Here is an 11,049-nt window from a genome sequence, read left to right as displayed (position 1 = left end):
CCCTTTTCTTTTCGTGGTACTTATACCACTATTTTAGTATATGGTTCGAGCGGCCACCAGGGCCTATCCATATAATGTGCAACTTCTGTGTATTCTACTGTAATCTTGTTTGACGATTTGTGCTCCTGTGCTCATAAAGAGACTAGGGGTTACTTTGAGAAATAAATACATATATATTTTGAATATATATCTGTGTGGTGTCCTTTCATTGGTATAAAAGGGGTTGCATTTGGTAAAACAGCTGGCTTAACACGCTTCACGAGTTTAGCCTCAAAGACTGCTTAGCCTACGCTACCACTAGGGCAGCTAGTCCGAAAAGGTTGACTTACAACCACACCATAAGGGTTGCTTGGCATGGTACAAGGTGGTCACTTTAACTAGTGAACATCATATACCAGGCCAACTTCTCACAAGGGGTCATGCTGGGGGTGGTGTTTTAGGGATTAGGGAAGTGCAGTGGTGTTTCGGCAGTCTAGGGTGTCATGCTGGGGGTGGTGTTTTAGGGTTTAGGGTAGTGCAGTGGTGTTTGGGTAGTGTAGGGGGTCCAGCTGGGGTAAGTGTTTAAGGGTTTAGGGTAGTACAGTGGTGTTTGTGTAGTGTAGGGGGTAGTGTTTTAGTGTTTAGAGTAGTGCAGTGGTGTTTGTGTAGTGTAGGAGGTTTTGCTGGAGTAGTGTTTTAGGGTTTAGGGGAGTGAAGCGGTGTTTGTGTAGTGTAGGGGGTCGTGTTTTAGGGTTTAGGGAAGGGCAGTGGTGTTCGGGCAGTGTAGGGGGTCGTGCTGGGGTTGGTTTTTCAGGGAATAGGGCAGGGCAGGCAAGTGGTGTTAGGGCAGTGTAGGGGGTCGTGCAGGGGGTGGTGTTTCAGGGTTTAGGGCAGGGCAGTGGTGTTCGGGCAGTTTAGGGGGTTTTGCAGGGGGTGCTGTTTCAGAGTTTAAGGCAATGCAGTGGTGTTTGGGCAGTGTAGGGGGTCATGCTGGAGGTAGTGTTTTAGGGTTTAGGGTGGTGCAGTGGTGTTCGGGAAGTGTAGGGGGTCATGCTGGGTGTCGTGTTTTAGGGTTTAGGGCAGTGCAGTTGTGTTCAGGCAGTGTAGGGGGTTGTGCTGGGGGTGGTGTTTTAGGGTTTAGGGCAGGGCAGTCGTGTTCGGGCAGTGTAGGGCGTCGTGCTGGGGGTGGTGTTTTCGGGTTTAGGGTAGTGCAGTGGTGTTCTGGCAGTGTGGGGGTCGTGCTGGGGTGGTGTTTCAGGGTTTAGGGATGTGCAGAGGTGTTTGGGCAGTGTAGGGGGTGGTTCAGGGGGCGGTGTTTCAGGGTTTAGGGCAGTGCAGCGGTGTTCGGGCAGTGTAGGGCGTGTTGCTGGGGCTGGTGTTTCAGGGTTTAAGGCAGGGCAGTGGTGCTCGGGCAGTGTAGGGGGTCGTGCTGTGGGTTGAGATTTAGGGTATAGGGCAGTGCAGTGTTGTTTGCATAGTATGGGGGTTGTGCTTGGGTGGTGTTTACGGGTTTAGGGCAGTGCAGGTTTGTTTGGGCAGTGTACGGGGTCGTGCTGGGGGTGGTGTTTCATGGTTTAGGGCAGTGCAGTGGTGTTCAGGCAGTGTAGGTGGTTGTGCGGGGGTGGTGTTTCAGGGTTTAGGGCATTGCAGTGGTGTTCGGGCAGTTTATGGGGTCATGTGAGGGATGGTGTTTCAGGGTTTAGGGCAGTGCAGTTGTGTTTGGGTAGTGTAGGAGGTCGTGCTGGGGGTATATTTAGGGTTTAGGGTAGTTCAGTGGTGTTTGGGTAGTGTTGGGGGTCATGCTGGGGGTATATTTAGGGCTTATGGTAGTGCAGTTGTGTTTGGGTAGTTAAGGGAGTCATGCTGGGGGAGTGTTTTAGGGTTTAGGGTAGTACAGTGGTGTTTGGGTAGTTTAGAGGGTCGTGCTGGGGGTAGTGTTTTAGGGTTTAGGATAGTGCAGTGGTGTTTGGGTCGTGTAGTGGGTCGTGCTGGGGTTGTGGTTTTGGGTTTAGTGTAGTGCAGTGGTGTTTGGGTAGTGTAGGGGTAATGCTGGAGGTAGTGTTTTAAGGTTTAGGGTAGTGCAATGGTGTTTGAGTAGTGTAGGGGGTACTGCTGGGGGTAGTGTTTTAGGGTTTAGGGTAGTGCAGTGGTTTTGGGTAGTTTAGTGGGTACTGCTGGAGGTAGTGTTTTAGGGTTTAGGGTAGTGCACTGGTGTTTGGGTAGTCTAGGGGGTCGTGCTGGGGTAGTGTTTTAGGGTTTAGGGTAGTAAAGTGGTGATTGTGTAGTGTAGGGGGTAGTGTTTTAGGGTTTAGGGTAGTGCAGTGGTGTTTGTGTAGTGTACGGGGTCGTGCTGTGGGTAGGTTTTTAGGGTTTAGGGTAGTGCAGCGATGTTTGTGTAGTGTAGGGGGTCGTGTTTTAGGGTTTATGGCAGTGCAGCGGTGTTTGGGTAGTCTAGGGGCTCGTGATGGGGTAGTGTTTTACAGTGGTGTTTGGGCAGTGTAGGGGGTCATGCTGGGGGTAGTGTTTCAGGGTTTAGGGCAGGGCAGTGTAGTCGGTCGTGCTGGGGCTGGTGTTTCAGGGTTTAGGGCAGGGCAGGGCAGTGGTGTTCGGGCAGTGTAGGGGGTCATGCAGGGGGTGGTGTTTCAGGGTTTAGGGCAGGGCAGTGGTGTCCGGGCAATGTAGGTTGTCATGCTTGGGTGGTGTTTCAGGGTTTAGGGCAGGGCTGTGGTGTTTGGGCAGTGTAGGGGGTTTTGCAGGGGGTGCTGTTTCAGGGTTTAGGGCAGGGCAGTGGTGTTCGGGCAGTGTAGGGGGTCTTGCTGTGGGTGGTGTTTCAGGGTTTAGGGCAGGGCAGTGGTGTTTGGGCAGTGTAGGAGGGTCATGCTGGGGGTGGTGTTTCAGGGTTTAGGGCAGGGTAGTGGTGATTGGGCAGTGTAGAGTGTAGTGCTGGTGCTGGTATTTCTGGGTTTAGGGCAGGGGAGTGGTTTTCTGGCAGTGTAGGGGGTCATGCTGGGGTTAGTGTTTCAGGGTTTAGGGCAAAGCAGTGGTGTTCGGGTAGTGTATGGGGTTGTGCTGGGGTGGTGTTTTAGGGTTTAGGGCAGTGCAGTTGTGTTCGGGTAGTGTATGGGGTCGTGCTGGGGGATCGTTTTAGGGTTTAGGGCAGTACAGTTGTGTTCAAGCAGTTAAGGGGGTCGTGCTGGGGGTGTTGTTTTAGTGTTTAGGCAGTGCAGTCGTATTCGGGCAGTGTAAGGGGTCGTGCTGGGGGTGGTGTTTTAGGGTTTAGGGCAGTGCAGCGGTGTTCAGGCAGTATAGGGGGTCGTGATGGGGGTGGTGTATTAAGGTTTAGGGCATAGCAGTGGTGTTCTGGCAGTGTTGGGGGCCGTGCTGGGGGTGGTGTTTCAGGTTTTAGGGCACTACAGTGATGTTCGGGTAGTGTAGGGGGTTGTGCTGGTGGTAGTGTTTTAGGGTTTAGGGTAGTGCAGTGGTGTTTGGATAGTGTAGGGGGTCGTGCTGGGGTTAGTGTTTTAGGGTTTAGTTTAGTGCAGTGGTGTTTGTGTAGTGTAGGAGGTCATGCTGGGGGTGGTGTTTCAGGGTTTAGGGCAGCGCAGTTTAGGGGGACGTGCTGGGGTGGTGTTTCAGGGTTTCCGCAGGGCAGGGCAGTGGTGTTCGGGCAGTGTAGGGGGTCGTGCAGGGGGTGGTGTTTCAGAGTTTAGGACAGGGGAGTGGTGTTCAGGCAGTGTAGGGGGTCATGCTGGGGTTAGTGTTACATGGTTTAGGGCAAAGCAGTGGTGTTTGGGCAGTGTAGGTGTTTGTGCTGCGGGTGGTGATTTAGGGTTTAGGGCAGTGCAGTGGTGTTCGGGTAGTGTATGGGGTCGTGCTGGGGGTGTTTTAGGGTTTAGGGCAGTGCATTTGTGTTCAGGCAGTGTAGTGGGTCGTGCTGGGGGTGGTGTTTTAGGGTTTAGGGCAGTGCAGTCATGTTCAGGCAGTGTAGGTGGTCGTGCTGGGAATGGTGTGTTAGGGTTTAGGACAGTGTAGTGGTGTTCTGGCAGTGTAGGAGGTCATGCTGGGGGTGGTGTTGTAAGGTTTAGGGTAGTGCAGTGGTGTTCTGGTAGTGTAGGGGGTCATGCTGGGGTTAGTGTTTTAGGGATTAGAGTAGTGCATTGGTATTTGTGTAGTGTAGGGGGTAGTGTTTTAGGGTTTAGAGTAGTGCAGTGGTGTTTGTGTAGTGTAGGGGGTCGTGCTGGTGTAGTGTTTTAGGGTTTAGGGTAGTGAAGCGGTGTTTGTGTAGTTTAGGGGGTCGTGTTTTAGGGTTTATGGTAGTGCAGTGCTGTTTGGGTAGTCTAGGGGGTCATGCTGGGGGTAGATTTAGGGTTTACAGTAGTGCAGTGGTGTTTGGGTAGTATAGGGAGTCGTGCTGGGGGAGTGTTTTAGGGTTTAGGTTAGTGCAGAGGTGTTTGGGTAGTGTAGAGGGTCATGCTGCGGGTAGTGTTTTAGTGTTCAGGGTAGTGCAGTGGTGTTTGGGTAGTGTAAGGGTTTGTGCTGGGGATAGTGGTTTAGGGTTTAGGGTAGTGCAGTGGTGTTTGGGTAAAGTAGGAGGTACTGGTGGGGGTAGTTTTTTAGGGTTTAGGGTAGTGCAATGGTGCTTGGGTAGTGTAGGGGGTACTGCTGGGGGTAGTGTTTTAGGGTTTTGTGCAGTGCAATGGTGTTTGGGTAGTGTAGGGGTACTGCTGGGGGTAGTGTTTTAGGGTGTAGGGTAATGCAGTTGTGTTTGGGTAGTGTTGGGGTCGTGCTGGGGGTGGTGTTTTAGGGTTTAGGGCGAGTGCAGTGGTGTTTGTGCAGTGTAGGGGATCGTGCTGGGGGTAGTGTTTTAGGGTTTAGGGCAGAGCAGTGGTGATTAGTTAGTGTAGGGGGTCGTGCAGGGGATGGTGTTTTAGGGTATAGGGCAGTGCAGTGGTGTTTGGACAGTGTAGGAGGTGGTGCTGGGGGTAGTGATTTAGGATTTAGGGTAGTGCACTGTTTTTCAGGAAGTGTAGGGGTGTTGCTGGGGGTAGTGTTTTAGGGTTTAGGGTAGTGCAGTGGTGTTCGGGCAGTGTACTCGGTCATGCTGGGGGTGGTGTTTTAGGGTTTAGGGCAGTGCAGTGGTGTTTGTACAGTGTAGGGGGTCATGCTGGTGGTGGACTTTTAGGGTTTAGGGCAGAGCAGTGGTGTGTGGTAAGTGTAGGGGTCATGCTGGGGTTGGTGTTTTAGGCGTTAGGGAAGTGCAGTGGTGTTTGGGTAGTGTAGGGGGTCCAGCTGGGGTAAGTGTTTAAGGGTTTAGGGTAGTACAGTGGTGTTTGTGTAGTGTAGGGGGTAGTGTTTTAGTGTTTAGAGTAGTGCAGTGGTGTTTGTGTAGTGTAGGGGGTCGTGTTTTAGGGTTTAGGGAAGGGCAGTGGTGTGCGGGCAGTGTAGGGGGTCGTGCTGGGGTTGGTGTTTCAGGGAATAGGGCAGGGCAGGCAAGTGGTGTTAGGGCAGTGTAGGGGGTCGTGCAGGGGGTGGTGTTTCAGGGTTTAGGGCAGGGCAGTGGTGTTCGGGCAGTGTAGGGGGTTTTGCAGGGGGTGCTGTTTCAGAGTTTAAGGCAGGGCAGTGGTATTCGGGCAGTGTAGGGAGTCTTGCTGGGGGTGGTGTTTCAGGGTTTAGGGCAGGGCAGTGGTGTTCGGTCAGTGTAGGGGGTCGTGCTGGGGATGGTGTTTTAGGTTTTAGGGCAGGGTAGTGGTGTTCGGAGAGTATATGGGGGTGTGCTGGGGCTGGTGTTTTACGGTTTAGGGCAAGGGACTGGTGTTCGGCAGTGTAGGGAGTCGTGCAGTGACTAGTGTTTCTTTGTTAAGGGCAATGCAGTGGTGTTTGGGCAGTGTAGGGGGTCATGCTGGAGGTAGTGTTTTAGGGTTTAGGGTGGTGCAGTGGTGTTCGGGAAGTGTAGGGGGTCATGCTGGGTGTCGTGTTTTAGGGTTTAGGGCAGTGCAATTGTGTTTGAGTAGTGTAAGGGTTCGTGCTGGGGGTTATCTTTTAGGATTAGGGCAGTGCAGTGGTGTTATGGCAGTGTAGGGGGTCATGCCTAGGGTGGCGTTTTACGGTTTAGGGCAAGGCAGTGGTGTTCAGGCAGTGTAGGGGGTCCTGCTGGGGTCGTGTTTCAGGGTTTAGTGCAGGGCAGTGGTGTTCAGGCAGTGTAGGGGGTTGGGCTGGGGGTGGTGTTTCAGGGTTTAGGGCAGGTATTGGTTTTGTGGCAGTGTAGGGAGTTGTGCTGGGGCTGGTGGTTCAGGGTTTAGGGCAGTGGACTGGTGTTGGGGCAGTGTTGGGGTTCGTGCTGGGGCTTGTGTTTCTTTGTTTAGGGCAATGGAGTGGTGTTTGGGCAGTGTAGGTGGTTGTGCTGGGGGTAGTGTTTTAGGGTTTAGGGCAGAGCAGTGGTGTTCAGGTAGTGTAGGGGGTTGTGCTGGGGTGGTGTTTTAGGGTTTATGGCAGTGCAATTGTGTTCAGGCAGTGTGGGGGTCGTCCTGGGGGTTATGTTTTAGGTCTAGGGCAGTGCAGTTGTTTTCTGGCAGCGTAGGGGGTCGTGCTGAGGGTGGTGTTGTACGGTTTAGGGCAGTGCAGTGGTGTTCTGGCAGTGTTGGGGGTCATGCTAGGGGTGGTGTTTTAGGTTTTGGGGCACTGCTGTCGTGTTCGGGCAGTGTAGGGGGTAGTGCTGGAGGTGGTGTTTCGGGTTTTAGGTCATTGCAGTGTTGTTCGGCAGTGTAGGGGGTCATGACGGGTGTGGTGTTTTAGGGTTTAGGGCAGTGCAGTGGTGTTCGGGCAGTGTAGGTGGTCGTGCTGGGGGTGGTGTTTTAGGGTTTAGTGCAGTGCAGTGGTGTTCTGGCAGTGTAGGGGGTTGTGCTGGGGGTGGTGTTTCAAGTTTTAGGGCAGTGCAGTTGTGTTCAGGCAGTGTAGTGTTTGGTGCTGGGGGTGGTGTTTTAGGGTTTAGAGGAGTACAGTGGTGATTCGGGCAGTGTAGGGGGGCATGCTGGGGGTGGTGTTTCAGGGTTTAGAGCAGGGTAGTCATGTTTGGGCAGTGTAGGGGGTCATGCTGGGGGCGGTGTTTCAGGGTTTAGGGCAGTGCAGTGGTGTTCGGGCAATATAGGGGGTCGTACTGGGTGGTGTTTCAGGGTTTAGGGCAGTGCAGTTGTGTTCGGGCAGTGTTGGGGGTCGTGGTGTCGGGTGGTGTTTCATGGTTTTGGGCAGTGCAGTGGTGTTCGGGCAGTGTAGGTGTTTTTGCTGGGGCTGGTGTTTCAGGGTTTAGAGCAAGGGACTGGTGTTCGGGCAGTGTAGGGTGTGGTGCTGGGGATGGTGTTTTAGGGATTAGGGCAGTGCAGTGGTGTTCGGTCAGTGTAGGGGCTGGTGCTGGGGTTTTGTTTCAGGGTTTAGGGCAGTGCAGCGGTGTTCAGGCAGTGTAGGGGGTGGCTCAGGGGTGGTGTTTCAGGATTTAGGCAGTGCAACAGTGTTCGGGCAGTGTAGGGGGTCGTGCTGGGAGTGGTGTTTCAGGTTTAAGGGCAGTGAAGTTGTGTTCGGGCAGTGTAGGGGATTGGTGGTGGGTGTGGTGTTTCAGTGTTTAGGGCAGTGCAGTGGTGTTTGGGCAGTGTAGGTGGTAGTGCTGTTTGTGATGTTTTAGGGTTCAGGGCAGTGCAGTGGTGTTCGGGCAATGTAGGGGTAGTGCATGGGGTGGTGTTTTAGGGATTAGGGCAGTGCAGTGGTGTTCCGTCAGTATAGGGGGTGGTGCCGAGGGTGGTGTTTCAGTGTTTAGGGCAGTGCAGCGGTGTTCCGGCAGTGTAGGGGGTGGTTCAGGGTGTGGTGTTTCAGGGTATAGTGCAGTGCAGCAGTGTTCGGGCAGTGTAGGGGTGGTGCTGGGTGTGGTGTTTCAGGGTTAAGGCAGGGCTGTGGTGTTCGTGCAGTGTAGGGGGTCATGCTGGGGGTTGTGTTTTAGGGTTTAGGACAGTGCAGTGGTGGGTGCGTAGTGTAGGAGGTCATACTGGGGGTGGTGTTTAAGGGTTTACGGCAGTGCTGTGGTGTTTGGGTAGTGTAGGGGGTCGTGCTGGGGGTGGTGTTTTAGGGTTTAGGGCAGGGCAGTGGTGTTCGGGCAGTGTATTTGGTCATGCTGGGGGTGGTGTTTCAGGGTTAAGGGCAGTGCAGTGGTGGTTGGGCAGTGTAGGGGGTCGTGCTTTGGGGTGGTGTTTCAGGGTTTAGGGCAGTGTTGTGGTGTTCGGGCAGTGTAGGGGGTGGTGCTGGGGGTGGTGTTTCAGGGTTTAGGGCAGTACAGTGGTGTTCGGGTAGTATAGGGGGTAGTGTTTCAGGGTTTAGAGGAGAGGACTGGTGTTCAGGCAGTGTAGGATGTGGTGCTGGGGATGGTGTTTTAGGGATTAGGGCAGTGCAGTGGTGTTCGGTCAGTGTAGGGGCTGGTGCTGGGGTTTTGCTTCAGGGTTTAGGGCAGTGCAGCGGTGTTCAGGCAGTGTAGGGGGTGGTTCAGGGGTTGGTGTTTCAGGATTTAGGCAGTGCAACAGTGTTCAAGCAGTGAAGGGGGTCGTGCTGGGAGTGGTGTTTCAGGTTTTAGGGCAGTGAAGTTGTGTTCGGCAGTGTAGGGGATTGGTGCTGGGTGTGGTGTTTCAGGGTTTAGGGCAGTGCAGTAGTGTTTGGGCAGTGTAGGGGGTGGTGTTGTTGGTGATGTTTTAGGGTTCAGGGCAGTGCAGTGGTGTTCAGGCAGTGTAGGGGGTGGTGCTTGGGGTGGTGTTTTAGGGTTTAGGGGAGTACAGTGGTGGTTCGGGCAGTGTAGGGGGGCATGCTGGGGGTGGTGTTTCAGGGTTTAGAGCAGAGTAGTCATGTTCGGGCAGTGTAGGGGGTCATGCTGGGGGCGGTGTTTCAGGGTTTAGGGCAGTGCAGTGGTGTTCGGGCAGTATAGGGGGTCGTACTGGGTGGTGTTTCAGGGTTTAGGGCAGTGCAGTTGTGTTCGGGCAGTGTTGGGGGTCGTGGTGTCGGGTGGTGTTTCATGGTTTTGGGCAGTGCAGTGGTGTTCGGGCAGTGTAGGTGTATTTGCTGGGGCTGGTGTTTCAGGGTTTAGAGCAGGGGACTGGTGTTCGGGCAGTGTAGGGTGTGGTGCTGGGGATGGTGTTTTAGGGATTAGGGCAGTGCAGTGGTGTTCGGTCAGTGTAGGGGCTGGTGCTGGGGTTTTGTTTCAGGGTTTAGGGCAGTGCAGCGGTGTTCAGGCAGTGTAGGGGGTGGTTCAGGGGTGGTGTTTCAGGATTTAGGCAGTGCAACAGTGTTCGGGCAGTGTAGGGGGTCGTGCTGGGAGTGGTGTTTCAGGTTTAAGGGCAGTGAAGCTGTGTTCGGGCAGTGTAGGGGATTGGTGCTGGGTGTGGTGTTTCAGTGTTTAGGGCAGTGCAGTGGTGTTTGGGCAGTGTAGGTGGTAGTGCTGTTTGTGATGTTTTAGGGTTTAGGGCAGTGCAGTGGTGTTCGGGCAATGCAGGGGGTAGTGCTTGGGGTGGTGTTTTAGGGATTAGGGCAGTGCAGTGGTGTTCCATCAGTATAGGGGGTGGTGCCGAGGGTGGTGTTTCAGGGTTTAGGGCAGTGCAGCGGTGTTCCGGCAGTGTAGGGGGTGGTTCAGGGTGTGGTGTTTCAGGGTATAGTGCAGTGCAGCGGTGTTCGGGCAGTGTAGGGGTGGTGCTGGGTGTGGTGTTTCAGGGTTAAGGCAGGGCTGTGGTGTTCGTGCAGTGTAGGGGGTCGTGCTGGGGGTTGTGTTTTAGGGTTTAGGACAGCGCAGTGGTGGGTGCGTAGTGTAGGAGGTCATACTGGGGGTGGTGTTTAAGGATTTACGGCAGTGCTGTGGTGTTTGGGTAGTGTAGGGGGTCGTGCTGCGGGTGGTGTTTTAGGGTTTAGGGCAGGGCAGTGGTGTTCGGGCAGTGTATTGGGTCATGCTGGGGGCGGTGTTTCAGGGTTAAGGGCAGTGCAGTGGTGGTTGGGCAGTGTTAGAGTCGGGGATCTCTGGTTGGCGCAAGGTTGCCCTTGTGTCAAGCAGGAACCCTCTCCTCCACGTCAGGGCGCAGGATAACCCCTTGCGAATGACCCTTGCTCACCCTCTAGGTGCGTGGCGTGAGCAGCCAAGGCGATTCCTCAGGCGTTGTTGGTTAAGCACTTACAATTACACACACAGTAAAGACATCAATCCCCCCAGAAACGGACACCAGACTTGGATATATATAAAAATACGCTTCTTTATGTAAAAATAGGTGTATATATCTCAGCAGACTTATCACAAGACCAATAACGTTTTCGCTAGGCCACCAGGTTGTAAAGCAGGCAAATGTTCTTTGTTCGTAGTTTCAAATGGATACTTTGTAGTCTCTTGCAAATGTTTGTGGTTCCAGTACTCACAGAGATCGGCTCCTGCGAACGGGGAAATAAGGCGTTGCGGGCCCCGAGCCCGATACTGGAACTTCTTTCGTGACGTGGAAAGTCGGCACAGGTCGGTGCGACTCTCAGCTTGGGAAGTGTTCTTGGGTCCTCAATCAGCAGGTGTGGGCAAGTAGGCAGGCGCGGCCAGCGACCCTTTAGCACGGCGGTGCAGGGGGGTCTCCACAGCGGGGGCGGCGCGGCCTGAGGTGTCCGGGGATAGCGAAGCGGGGTCGCAGGGCACAGTCAGTGCAGCTGGATGACCCGGCGTAGATCACAGTCGTCGGACGGTTTCCGGCGGGAGGGGTGATAGCGCGGTCAGCGCGCTCCAGTGCCAGGCGGTGACAGTGATGCAGGCAACCTGGCCCGGGGGCAGAGAGCGGCTCCGGACGGAGCGGGGCTCTCACGGGTTTGAGGCAGGCAAGCTTCTGAGTGTCACGGCCCTAGGAGGGGCGATGAAGGGCGCAGTCTCTTTCCAGCGGGATGCACACACGGCTCGAATTGGAGGACGAGCAAGAAGCACAGAGAACCCACTGGTCCTGGGGTTCAGTTCAGGGGGCAAGCTCAGATCAAGCCCTTGGAGAATGTTCAAGCACAAAGTAGCAAAGTCGTTTCAGTCGTCTCTTCCTC

Source organism: Triturus cristatus, chromosome 4_1 (assembly GCF_964204655.1).
Source record: "Triturus cristatus chromosome 4_1, aTriCri1.1, whole genome shotgun sequence".
NCBI lineage: Eukaryota > Metazoa > Chordata > Amphibia > Caudata > Salamandridae > Triturus > Triturus cristatus.
This window is presented reverse-complemented; position numbering follows the sequence as displayed.